At 40.1% G+C, this 14,932-nt stretch overlaps 1 pseudogene; it reads right to left on the bottom strand.

Moving 5' to 3' along the window:
- Nucleotides 1-425: 425 nt before the first annotated feature.
- LOC108929671 (uncharacterized) lies at nucleotides 426-13,604 on the bottom strand (annotated as a pseudogene).
- Nucleotides 13,605-14,932: the final 1,328 nt, after the last annotated feature.

Genomic DNA, 14,932 nt, shown 5'->3' with positions numbered 1-14,932 from the left:
TCCCTTATAGATTTGTGCAGCGTAATTTGTCTATAGTAGAAAGGATGGCGAATTTTTGTACATTTGTTTTCTGTAACTAAAGATTTATGTCTTCATCCATTTTTCTTTCAAAAGAAAGTATAGCAATTTCAACCGAAATAATAAGAACTTACCTTTGAGCACTAAAAATGTTCCATCCCCAAAATACCAGGTACCAAACCATTGTATTCCACAGTGATATGAGGCAACGTCTGTAAAACTGACTTGCGATAAACTCAGGTTACAGTTTTGGTCATTTTTTTGAATGGTCATACGAGAATCACCTGCAAACGGTCCTTGAAGCTGCTGATTTCCATAAGAAACTGTTATTATAGTTCTCAGCCCATGTTCCACTGTGTTTTTAAACCAAACCCAAGTCAAAACACTTTCAGCATCTGTGTAGCATTCTAGAGTGACAGGTTCTCCAAGAAGCACTGATTTTGACCGGTGAGGCTGGAAAACATGCTGATCACCAGTTTCACCTGTAACAGACACCACACTATGGTCTACTCAATTTGTAGTAGGTAATGTTATGATGGTGTGTGTGTGTGTGTGTGTGTGTGTATAGATATGAAATGTGTGTATATATATGTATATATATATGCATATATATCTATAACATTACAGAATTGTATTAAATTACCACTTGAATATTGACAAAACACTGTAAACCGCAACAAAGGTACACTGTTAAGTAATAGACATCCTGACCTCAAACACTGCATACATTCAAATGAGTTTTTTCCATTGTGTCATTAAAGCACAAACAAGAAAATAAAAAAAAATTTAAAAGTACAGACTTACATGGCTGAAATGCAGTCAGAATTAATACATAGAGTGGGATCATGCTTGGAGCTGCTCTTAACTTCTGAACATCTCATCACCCAACACAGCACTGACTGAAAATATTCTTCTGTTCACAAGGCTGTTTGGTACTTAAGGTCTTGAGAGGAAATTCAACAGCTTCCTCTGACTGGTTAAGTACAGGACTAAGACACACCCCTTGAGAAATCGAGTTGAATATGCAATACTGTCTTCTCTAGTCCAGAACTCTTCACTGTTCGGCTAAGTGTTCTCATGTACATTTGTACGCAAGTGTGCGCAGAAGTTCTGATTGTAAGAAAGTCCACCTCAGCCTCACCTCAGGTGTGATAATAATAATGACTGACAGGAAGACAGGAGGAACACAGAATGTGATGGAGTGCGACTGCGTTTTGTGTACATGGAACTCTGGAGGTTTACGGATGTTTAAAAGTCTTATTTATGAGAGGCAGGTCAGTGTCTCAGATGGGGGTTGTCTAATATTCATCACTGAAACTTAAGTTTAAAAACTGTTTGAGACACATGCATCCTTCACAGAACACAAAGGCACATTTGAATATATACATATATATATTTAATTCAGAGCATTCAATTTATGGAATTAATTTGGTCTTTATTCCCATCTTTAGACAGTGCTCTTGGAGTTCAAAAATTCTTTCTGCCTTAACTTTATCTAGTTGGACACATATAGTCACTCATTTCAGCACGAATATGAGTTTGAAATCAATGTAGTTATTAAAACAAAAATGGAAATACAAACCCATTTCACTCTCCCAAAACATTAATATGGTCGCTGAGAATGTCAGAAAAGTCAGAAGCAGACCAAGCGAGATATCAGATGCAGGATCTAGCCTGAATTTCAAGTCTCGAACCTTCTACCACACAGAGTTTAATATTTATTTATTCATCAATTTATTTAAATTGCAAAAATTGATTCATTGTTCCGTTTATTGAATATAGTTACTCGACTAATATCAATGTGATAGGCTGGAACCAAGGCCACACCCCGGTCTCCCTGACTGACAAACACAGATGATGTTGTTAAAACAAAACGATCTCCAGTTGTGGCCAACAGAATGCAAGCACACGCTTTATATAAAGAGACTTGAGCGTAACCGTGAAGCGAGCAGTTTGGAAACTGAGAAAATTTGAGTTGTAGGCTTTGGTGGTTAGGGTTAGGGCACTTTTTCTTTTTCAGTTGTGACTGTGTATTGTTAGAATTTCTTTTAATGCTATTTGGTTTAGAGCATTATTTTCTCCAAATTTTCAGTGTAAAGTAAAATATTTTGTCTTGTCACTCATTGGCCTTGATCCAACACACTGTCATTTTAGTAATTTCATGAAGTTACATTATTAGAAAGCGCTCAGCTCTCCTTGAGACATTAGAAGTCAGAATGTATATAAAGAGCCTCACTGTCCAGCTGTAAGAAAAACTCTAGAACTTGCTTTCTAACATTGTAGATAAATATGCTTCATGTATGGTGCACCACGACATTACTAAAAACAATGTACTTGTTGAACTTTTACGGTTTACCCATTGTAGGTATATACAACAGCTGGTCTGTGCTGTTTTTTTACAAATCAGTTTATTAGTTGGGGGTCTCAGTGGGTTGGACCGGGTCCTGCTCTCCAGTGGGTCTGGGGTTCAAGTCCCATTTGGGGTGCCTTGTGATGGACTGGCGTCCCATCCTGGGTGTGTCCTCTCCCCCTCTGGCCCTAGGCGTTGTGTTTTCGGGTTAGGCTCCAGCTCCCCACAGCCCCGTATGGGACAAGCGGTTTCAGACAATGTGTGTGTGTGTGTGTGTGTGTGTGTTAGTTTAAAGAACCCACTGGAGAACAAGCTGGCCACAGTAAATAATAATAAGTAAATTCAGCACCATGGACAGCACAGCTGTTCACACTTCTCTACTGTATTTTGTTTGTGTGTTGCCCTGAGTTGCCGGTTCCCCACGACCCTGTATGGGACAAGCGGTTCAGAAAATGTGTGTGTGTGTGTGTGTGTCTGTCATAGGAGGCTCAGAGTAACACAGGATACCAACCTTTCCCAGAGACCCCGTCACACACACATACAAATACACACCTACAGTCACTAGCAGAACAGTGACAAAGCAGAATTATTGTTAACCTGCAAAGCATGTCTTTGTGGATTGTAGGACAGTCATACAAACAAGAAGACACTACACTGAGATCAACAGATTTATTGAGCAGCTTAATTATGTTATCAGTGTGTCTGCCTGCTGAATATGCCAAAATGGAATCTGAAATTTCATTTATATAACACCCACACAAACATTAAAACACACAAACATGATTACAGTCAAGCAGTGATTTAATAGGCTTTTATCCTATTGCTGGTTTTATGAACACACACACACATTACCTGAACCGCTTGTCCCACATGGGGTCGCGGGGAGCCGGAGCCTAACCCGGCAACACAGGGCGTAAGGCTGGAGGGGGAGGGGACACACCCAGGACGGGACACCAGTCCATCGCAAGGCACCCTAAGCGGGACTTGAACCCCATACCCACCGGAGAGCAGGACCCGGTCCAACCCACTGCACCACTGCACCCCCCTGCGGTTTTATGAGCACTTGAAAAATCAAAACTTATATACAGCTCACCCAGATAACTGTATTATTGTGTTATAGTACTGTGTTGTAGTATTGCACATGAAGTACCCCCACGTGCACCCCCAGATCACTGCTCAGGTTGTTGTAATCTGTATCCCATTCACAAAAAAATGCAAGGAATTGTGATCAGTCTTTTACTAGACTGTTTTAAATTGTTTATTTCCATCGCATTTTCACTTGTGATTCATTTGCTTGATTTAAATGATAATTTTTCAGCACAGTGAAGCCATAACTTGGTCCTGCAGAATCATCTGCAGGATCAGCCCTTATCTCACAACACACGTTACACAGATCCTGGTCCAGGCCATTGTGATGCCCCACCAGAACTACTGAAACTCTCTACTTTCTGGTCCTCCAGTCTCTTCCATCAAACCTCCCCAGTGACCCAGGATGCCGCTGTACAAATTGTGTTTTATCTGCGAAATGATTACTTAATATATATATACATAATTACAGATATATACAGTGTAATATATACATGTGGATGTTGAATGTTAATGCTGAAATTAAATGTTGAAATTGAAATGCATAAATGTTTATATTAGCAAAATGTGCACTTATGCCTTTTCATATTTAACAATGCATGCGAATAGGCACAAAGGAAAGGACGAACACTGGGAGCTTAACCCACTCATGCTATGGAGTGACTAATTCTGGGTCCATAGCAATTAAGTTTACAGGGTAGGTTGTGTTTTCTACTTCTAAATGTTTATTTTTAAGAAAATAAGGGTTACATATACATATATACAGAGATATATAGGAAGACTAGGGTAAAAGGGACACTTGAAGATCTCTAGTTTAAATCCAAGGAGGTGCTGCCTATCGTACCTCCGAGGAAGCTATCTAACCCAGTACCAAATGTAGCTGTATGAATTGCAAATTAAAAATAATTGTCAGATAAGAAAGGAAATAGGAATACATTAAAAACAGCAGTACAATTAAAGGCTTCTGTTATTCTGTACAAGGCATAGCAGGGTTTAATAGACACAGAGGCAAATTTTCTTATTAAATAAAAGTAGGCTTTGTGATCAAGTTATACACTGAATAGAGCTCAATTTTAGGATTATTTTAGAATAAAATAGAAGACGGTGAACATTAGCAGGATACAGATGAGGACTCCACTTCTTACAATGGAGAGCCAAACAAGCACAGCCTTCTCTGAAGTACAGCCAAATCCTAAAGAAAAAAATATCACATTTCTCATTACATTTATTAAATGTATATATTTTCAATTAATTAATCATTTTAATCAAAAAATATATATTTTTGTAAGTATAAGATAAAACATGTAAAATTGTGTGCATTGGCAGATCATCGGAAAGTAAGACTGACTGTTGCCGTACACTTTAATGATTCAATAAATGTTTGTATTTATCCTGTTAAGTTTTACTTAACTAAATATTAATTACATTGCAGGTGATTGCAGTATGAAATTATTGAAAAGTTAAAACGGCAAGTAAGACAAATCACCCATTGCAAAAAAGATACATTGCTCAGTTTGATGATGGTTCTGTATATGAAAGTCAAGTTTTCCTCAGTCCAGACCTTACCATCTTCCATACTTATCTTTGTCCCACGTCCAAACAGTATATCCCCACACGTGGCCACAGCACAGTAGTAAATCCCAGCATCGGAGGGACTAAGGTTCCTCTTGGGGAGGCTGTAGACACAGCTGTGTGTAGGAGACCCAGCCTCAGGGCTCTTCTCACATTCATCACTCCTGTTTCCATGGGTGTAAATGAGTCCCGGAAGGGATTCTCCCGAGCCGTGTCTGAACCAGTAAACACTGTGTTCTCCTGCACAGGTCTCACGGTCTACTGTACACTGCAGAGTCACCGAGTCGCCTGGACGCGCTGGGTCTGACACAGGCTGCTGCACCACAGTCCTGCTGTTGGAATCTGTGAAAAAATCATTTTCAGCAGAGACAGTTCTGTCATAACAAATATGGATTTTTCTATGGATGACCAAGTAACATGACTATAAATAAAGCATCATTTTGCCAAAAATTCATTGTGGAAAATAGTTACGGTAAAATTTAACTGAAATATTCATAGTTGAGTCTCAACAAAATTGGTTTCTTTTTTTCTTTTTCTAACATTTCCCCATCACATAAAAGATTTGTTATGGCTGACAATCACAGGTAGCACAAACAGCTTTTTGTAATTAAAGAAAAATCTTTTAAAACGGCACAAGGCTTAAGAAGAGTTACATGTGGAGTAACAGTTCTACTTACCTGTCAGTATGAGGACGGTTCCGTCTCCAAAAGTGACCTCATTATATAAGACTGTAACACAGTAATACACTGCTGAATCAGACAGCTCTGTTTTTAAAATAGTCATGTTAAAACTTTTGGTTGCTTCTATCCACTGTAAGGACAACCTGTTTTCAAATTCAGCCTGAAATTCAACATCTTGTGAATAGAAAAGAGCTTTTGCCACGATTTGAGGTTTCTGGCCGAACGGCTGTTCGAACCAAGCGATGTAGGTTATTTCATCCTTTGTACAGAAGCATGTAAGAGTCACACTGTCTCCAAGTAGAGCCTTCATCATGACGTTAGGCTGCACGATGTCATCAGCAAGCGTGATATCTGGAAGAAAAATGCAAGCACAAAGTAATGGGATTAATCTCAGTGCACATCTTAAATGCAACATACACTTCTTACAGGATCTCTGTCTAAACAAGAAAAATATATATCTTTATCCATAGTTTATTGTAAATTTGAACTTACATGTACAAGTGAACAGCAGAAGGGAAACATAAAGTCTTGTTACTGTCATGCCTTCTTTCTTTAAGGTTTCTAAAAAGGAATGCCCAGTACTGATGTGTATGAGAAAAAGGTACCCAAGTCACAGTATTAAGTAAAAAAGTTTAAGTGGGGCCTGATAAACCTTTGTTATAATTGGCTGACCAGACTTGCATAAATAATGAGCTGTATACTTGCCTACTTTCTTAGGTGCGAAAAGGGAGTGTCTGATGAAGACTTCTTACCGTGAATTGAAAAGGGTGGCAGCAGCGTCACAGAAAAGAAAGAAAGAAATGGAGAGGAGGAAACAACAAAGAGGAAAAGGCAAAAGTTTAGTCTAGGTGAGCAGAAGAGGAAGATGAATTTCTACCTTTAACCTTTTCAGGATTTTTACTCGTTGTAAATATGTCCACTGACCTGTGTGTTTGCACATATATCTTTAGCTTCCTGTACACTTATGTGTTCATCTGTGTACCTGATTTGTTTATCTGCGTGTCTGCCTGTACAGTACACCTTTGTGTCAGTGGCGCAGCAATTTATGCAATTTATTTTCTTCATCATCACTATTTACTTTGTGGTTTTGTATTGTATTATTTCATCTGTGACTAGAAATCAGGCTCTTAGTATTTTGAAGACAAGGACAGGGCAATATACGAGTCTTTACAAGAGACAGGCTGCTTTAGTAAGTGGGTGTGATATACAATCCACCATTTATTCCCAGCTAAACGTTATACAATCATAGCCAGCTGTGCCATGTGCTCTGTTAACAAAGTTATGCACATCTTTCACATTGTTCACACCTTCACATGGTTTTGGGAGGGAACCTGTTCATTAGTCACATATGTTTTTTTTTTTTTTAAATCCACCTATTAGGACCTATTGGTGCTCTAATGTTTATTTCTTATTCAGTGTCGTTACCTATTGGTTGGTATCAGAGCAGTATAATCTCTTCAATGTGGATCCTGTCCTCGAAGAGAAAAAAAAAAAAAAAATTTACAAAAAAATACAAAAATTCCAAAATTATCACAACTCTGTTTGCAGTGCTAACACTACAAGATTAACACTGAATTATGTGTCCTTGTGTAATTTTTACTAATAGAAACATTTCTAACAATGCAATGTAGCTTTTTCAAAAGACTGCTAATACAAAATAACATGGTCAAAAACTATGTTAATTATGTGATGTGTATTTGTAGCAAAGTACAATGAACACAGAGATGTACATGAGCATAAACAGTTGAAAGAAGAAAAGTGGAAAAGCACACACCTTTCCTAAATATTTGTAGTTATATCTAACATGAATTTATTCATATATAAGTATTTATAGTATTTCACATTAAAAAGATAACTGACCTGAAAAAAAGCTACCTAACTAAAACGCAATGTTAGATTTACATTTAATCATTTAGCAGACACTTTTCTCCAAAGCGACATACATCTCATAAAAAAATGCTATTATTATTATTATGTTCCCTGAAATCAAAAAGTAGCATTGACAAAAATTAATAAAATATTTAAACATACACTGTAAATGAAATCACACTCTATATGCCCTTTATAGCATAATTACTAGATCAAGACAAGATCAGGACAAAGTAACCAACAGTCCAAATACAAAACAGTAATATCAAGCTTTTATTTTTGAATACATTCCTTTGCAGAATTGTACATAAATATTAACAATGGAATATTTAGAGTGAATTCCAATGACCTTAAACAGGGGTGTATCTTGTCTGGTTTTTATTATGTTTAATTTATTATTGTTTTTAATCCAAATGCTAATCCATTTTTAATAGGCACTGCTGTGGTGATTTTGAGTCAAATGCAGGAAGTATCCAATGGAGTACAGCTGAATATTGTTTTGAGCCAAGGGTGATAAAAATTACACACACACACACATCATCTGAAACCACTTGTCCCATATGGAGTCGCGGGGAGCTGGAGCCTAACCCGGCAACACAGGGCGAAAGGCTGGAGAGGGAGGAGACACACCCAGGACGGGACACCAGTCCATTGCAAGGCGCCCCAAGCAGGACTCGAACCCCAGACCCATTGGAGAGCAGGACCTGGTCCAACCCACTGCATCACCACACCCCCCAATAAAAATTATTTTATCTTCATAAATATTTTTTATTTATTTTATACATAATGACAGTGTTTCATTAAAGTAAAGAGTCTGAAATGTATTAAATGTGTTTTATGAACATAAGGGACATGTTTCATGTGGTTTCACAATTGGGCTGCTCTTAATACAGGACTTTTCTCACCAGAAACAGGACACTAGAACTACCAATATCTCCCAGTAGGACCTAATATCTCTCAGAAAGACCCATTTTCACTCAAAATCCTAATAAAATATAGATGAAACAAAAAATTCAAATAATGTACAAATCAAAATACACATTTCTGAGCCACTTGTCCCATTCGGGGTCGCGGGGAGCCAGAGCCTAACCCGGCAACACAGGGCATAAGGCTGGAGAGGGAGGGCATACACCCAGGACAGGGCGCCAATCTGTCCCAGGGCACCACAAGCAGGACTCGAACCGCATACCCACCGGAGAGTAGGACCCGGTCCAACCCACTGCGCCACCACACCCCCCAAAATTGAAATAGTTTTCTGTCATTTATTAATACTGTATTTAATTTTAAGGCTAAAATACTAAAAACTTAACAACGTCCAAACCAGATGAAGACGGTGGCATAGCTCCTGCCGTGAAATGCAACAAAGAGAGTCATTACATGTATGGACCACATAAACACTGACATTTAGTTTTCCTTCCTGCTGGAGAGAGGGTGTGGTGGCTAAGTCCCTCTGTATACTAAGTACGCTTTACTGAAATTGCCTTTTTGCCCCCCTCCAGTCACTGCCATGATTTATTAGTCTGAGATGTTCTTCTGGAGATCTTCTTCCGTGTTGATGGTTAGATATTTAACAAATGATTAATAAAGGATGCAAATTCATGCACAGGAACTTTGTGGCTCCTTTTTACCCAGTGAAAATCACTGCTGAGTCACTTAGCAGACTGGAGATTTGATTTGTTACTGTGAGCAAGAAGTAAAAAAATCTGAAAAATTGTGTGCCTGAGAGAGCCAATACAATTAAACCTTCACTATCTGCCGCTTTGCGGGTCTGGAGAAGGACTGCTCGAAAACCATGGAGAATGTGACAATATCCTCAAAAACCCATGGTTAGAATTTCAATTGTCCTTCTGTTCATATGGGTACAGGCTGTAAGACTTCCCACACTGAGGACGTAAACGTTTCTAAAGGAATGAAGACCAAAAAAGGATCCCTCAGAAAGAATTCTTTACTTTGTGACCTTCCTATATACAGCTTATTGCAGAGATCACTGGAGACAACACAGATTCTTTTACATTTATTTATTTAGCAGACACTTTTTTCCGAAGCAACTTCCATCAAACTCTGTGTAGTGTTATCAGTCCACACACCTTATTCACCGCGGTGACTTACACTGCTAGATACACTACTTACACTGGGTCACTAATCCATACATCAGTGGAACACACTGTCACTCACACACTATGGGTGAACCTGAACAGCATGTCTTTGGACTGTGGGAGGAAACCAGAGCACCTGGAGGAAACCCACACAGACATCAGAAGAACATGCAAACTCCGCACAGACTGAGCAGGGATCGAACCCACATCCTCTCACAAGGGTACTGTAATGCAGAGTTTGGGACTGTGGGAGGAAACCCCTGCAGACACAGGGGAACATGCAAACTCTACACAGATAGAGCAAGGATCAAGCCCACATCCTCTTGCAGCACAGAGGCACTGCGAGACAACAGCACTACTCACTGTGCCACCATGCCACCCTTTTCACCTTGAGCACAAACAGGGTTTCCAACCTCTGTGTGAAAAAAAGCATAATAATAATAAAATTTAGATTTTTGTTACTCTAATATTTCACATTTTAGAGACCTTTAATCTGAAACAAAATAAAATAGTGTGTGAGCAAACACATGTGAAAGAGCAAAGAACTTTAACCTTTAAGTAAGAGAAGATGTGTGTTTTCTCCAAGTACGCATCCAGTTTCAGCAATGTGATTACACTTTTCTACCTGCACGTCCTTATAAATCTAGCAAACGTGTACGAGTTCTCATTTGTAATATGTGTGCATCTGTATGTTTTCTCTATAATGTATTGTGTGTGCATGATATCAGGCATTTTTGCCAACCCTGATTTCAAGTCTGTGTCTTTCTGTTTTTAAATAAGGTGTGTATACTGTGTTCTCTCTTGCCTGTTTGTGTGCTGGTGTGTGTGTGTGTGTGTGTGAGGAGGGGGGGGGGTTGATGTGGTTTGCCTTGCTTTATTAGAAAAAAGTCATCTCTAAGGGTGTTTTCTGTTCTTGAGAAAATATCCTGTTTTTTCTCACTCACTGTAACCAGAAAACACCTTAAAATGTATTTAGTATGAGAAGCTGCACAACCTGCGCTGTTAGAGGCTTTCGGGTGATTTTTTTTTCTAAGATGGGTGCTGAGGAGCTGAAGATCACCTTATTCGGAAATTTAGGAGAGGGTTTGATTATGCTCGCGATGTATGGTTTACATCACTTCCTGAGTGGAAGTCGCAGCTCAGTGCTGAGTTTATCAAGCTGAGAACTTCCACTGACTGCACCCTTCTTGTCACAGTTAGTTACTTGTCACATTGTAAGCCACATGTCTATAGCGCAGATTACACAATTCCTTCGCCTCCTGTTACTTGATTACACTGATTTGTTGTATTTCACTTCTATATTATAAAAAACTGTAATTATTTTATTTCCAACACAAATAAATTTTATGCATGTTTTGCACTTTTTATTGTTTTTCAACTCCACTCTCACACACTACTGCCCAAAGGATATTCTTTTATATGCTTCATTTTTATTTCACAAGTTTCTTTCTTGAGGAGATGGTATATCTGTATGTTCTGGTATAACAAGGACAAAGAGAAATTCCAAAAACTCTAAGAGTAGCGCTGACTCTAAATAATGCAAAACTCAGAATTCGGTGCAAGGTTTTATGTTTACTGTAAAAAAAGATGAGGAATTTTTGTCCATTGTCTGTCTTACTACACAGATATGAGCATGCACACACTGAGGGGAGGTGGAAGAAGCATTAGTATTTCCCTTGATCTTCTTTGAGGATTTCCTAGTCACCTTGTCTCTGGGCCTCTGGGAAACATACCACTGCAGCCAACCACTGCAGCCAACCACTGCCATTTGCTACTTTGGTAGCATCACAAGTCATGTACAGTGCACCATCATCGTGGACATCTGTTCAAATTTCACACAAATGCATCAGGAGCAGACAGTGGAAATGTGGCTGCATAGAGAGTGCAGTTCCGGATTTGCTCTCTGCTATCAGCCAACATTACAACGACTCTTAGTCTGTATCATTAATTATAAGGAAGTTCCTTACAATACTTGTCAGATTTTGCTTAATATTCTGTATAAACCATTATTTTTTAACACAATGTGAAAATTAATCTTGACAAAAATGTATTCCGACCTCAGTAACTTTTCTTCTGGTAAAGTGACAGGCAGCTTTTTTTCTGACAGCTGCTGTTTACAAGTCTGTAGCAATGCGGTCAGTAATTTTCCATTGGTTTCTTCACCTCTGCAGAGCATCAAAGGCCTTTGCAGGAAGACTGACCGCCCAGCAGCGGGGCCCTCGCTTCACGAGTTTCAGTTCAGCAAAACCACACCAACATCAGGCCATGCTGTGAGTCTTCAGTCCAGCCCAGCTCTAAAAATAAATTATGACTGTTTGTCCCTACATGAGCAAACACAGCACCAACAGAAATGCATACATCAGTTTACACTACATAGAGTTCATTGGCAGTCGCTTTGAAGAAAAGCATCTGCTAAATAAATAAATGTAAATATAAAAAAAGAAAAAGAAATTTCAAAAAGAAATTTAAAAAAGAAGCTTAACAGTAGATAAAAATGAAAGAGTAAAAATCTGGACATCTCACTAAAATTTACGATCTGCTTTACATTCCTTTAAGAAAAAAGTGCAAATGCTGGACACTTCCAAAAGGTTTCAACTTCTAACCCCAATGACTGTTTGTTTTTAACAGCGACAGATCAAACTAATTTCTGTAAGTAATATGTCACTTAAACTTCCATCCTTTTTTAAGGAACTGTATGTTCAGTGTCCACAGTGAAGAAACATTAAGAAGACCCTTGATGAAACCCCTTCATCCTAGACCTGTGGCTTGGTCCCAGACTGGACTTCAGCTGGATGGATGTGGATTCGATCCCTGCTCAGTCTGACAAAACCTAGTGTTTCCACAGGCATTCCAATATACAGCATTTCTGAGAGCTTAACAGTGTGACCATTGATCAGTTTCAATTCAGTTTATCTTCATCTTCAAACCTGCACACAACACAGCTTGGAATGCGTGAGCAGTCATCAACTCTACCTGCCGAGAGTTGAGAGTAGTGCATTTAAAAAAGGGTCAAAATATTTTTCCAAGGTAGCCTGCTGCTCAACCCGCTGGACACAGTAACCCTGTGCATACAGGGAAATACACAATACTGCTGCTTTGACGTAGAAGGAAGATGTCGGATCATGGTGTATGGGGTCAGTAAATGGTGTATTTAACCCCTCGGTGGGACTGACTCTGAGATTTAGAGGTCCCAGTATTTGTACTGCAAGTCTCTGGGGACAACTGGTGGCATAGTGATCAGTGCTGTTGCCTTTGGACCCAAAGGTTTGAGTGTCACCTCCTGCTATAGTATCTATGAGCAAGGTACTTACCCTAAATTGCTCCAGGAAAATTACAGCTGTGTGGATGGGTAAATAACTGTAAGTAGCTTAGCCTTATAAGTTGCTTTTGGGGAAAAGCATCAGCTAAATAAGCAAATGTAATTCAGACAGAGACACACACCTATAGGAAGAGCATGGTGTGTTAGTGCAGAAAACACATGTCTATGTCCGTCTGTCTACGAGTCAGATATAGAGAGCTGAAGGACTTTCTCTGTACCCTAGTTAAGGAAACCTAGAGCTAAGGGCGCTGACACAAATATTTGTCTTATTTATTCTGGAAGCTGAAACAGCCTGCCTTTTGTGGTCATGTTCTAGTTTGTAGTTGCTAATAAGGTCAGTCAGGGTTTGGGGGGGCTTCAACTGCCGGAAGAGAGAATAACTTTGATGTCGGGTAAAGCGCCATGAGGTCCTACGTACAGTGAGTGTAAAAGGAGCAATACTGGCTTGCACACAGCACAGGGGGTGGAACGTTGCTGTCCCACCCACTCATAAGGAGTTCCACAGAAAACCACAAGCCAGCGCTGTGCCAATCAAGTTGCAGTGCAAACCAAGCAAGACAGAATGAAACTGTGTACAGTAGTGGCCTTATGTGCAACTCACTTGTAAGTTCCATAGCCCACATCTGCAAACGCCCATGTTCTATATTATATCATATTACATTATATCCTTGTCTTGTTCGCCATAATATTTTATTAATTTGAAAGTGCATGAAAATTTTGTGAGATGAGTCTTCAAGATGGTGCACATGTATTCACACACACACACTGTCTTAAACTTCATCTCAAGTGGGGTCACAGCGACCCGGAGCCTAACATGGCAACGCAGGGCACAAGGCTGGAAGGGGAGGGGACACACCCAGGATGGGACGCCAGTCCGCCGCAAGGCACTCCAAGCGGGACTCAAACCCCAGACCCACCAGAGAGCAGGGAGCCAAACCCGTTGCACCACCACACCACCAAGTGTACATGTGCTTTTGAATTTATTATATTAATACAGTGGGTGGTGCAGTGGGTTGGACCGGGTCCTGCTCTCTAGTGGGTCTGGGGTTTGAGTCCTGCTTGGGGTGCCTTGCGATAGACTGGCGTCCTGTCCTGGGTGTGTCCCCTCCCCCTCCGGCCTTACGCCCTGTGTTGCCGGGTAGGCTCCGGTTCCCCGCGACCCCGTATGGGACAAGCGGTTCAGAAAATGTGTGTGTGTGTGTGTATATTAATACATAACTTCATTCTGAGCTTGGCGGATAAGTTTAAAAGGAATTATTGCTGAACTAGAGGAAGCGCTAGAAGCCAGTTCATATCAGTGAACAGGTGATAAAATCCATCCTTCAAAGCTTTCTACTGCAGTGTGCTCTGTGTGTCTGCGCTGATCTGCTGTAACGCAAATAAACACACAGCTACTGCCATCTGTTGAGGGACCATCACATGACATGCAGTAAATAATGTTGCCACTGGGTGGTTTACCATGCCCACCGTGGGGATCTGCTCCTGGCACTAAACCAGCACATGTGACAGCTTCTTCATGTGCTGCATTTCTCACTGTATTGGTGGTTTGCAATGTTACCTGCAATAGTTAGCGCAATAATAGTTACACTTTAGATAGTTTAACCGTTCTCGACAATATTTTTGGAAAAATACGTATCTAAAGAGATACAACAAGAAAAAAAGATGGAATATTTAGTTTTTATATGAATTGCATATTCATGTAAAAGGGGTGCGGTGGCACAGTGGGTTGGACCGGGTCCTGCCCTCCGGTGGGTCTGGGGTTCAAGTCCTGGTTGGGGTGCCTTGTGACGGACTGCTGTCCCGTCCTGGGTGTGTCCCCTCCCCCTCCAGCCTTACGCCCTGAGTTGCCAGGATAGGCTCCGGTTCCCCGCGACCCTGTATGGGACAAGCGGTTCAGAAAGTGTGTGTGTGTGTGTGTGTGTGTGTGTGTGTGTGTGTGTAT

Source organism: Scleropages formosus, chromosome 13, assembly GCF_900964775.1.
Source record: "Scleropages formosus chromosome 13, fSclFor1.1, whole genome shotgun sequence".
NCBI lineage: Eukaryota > Metazoa > Chordata > Actinopteri > Osteoglossiformes > Osteoglossidae > Scleropages > Scleropages formosus.
This window is presented reverse-complemented; position numbering and strand designations above follow the sequence as displayed.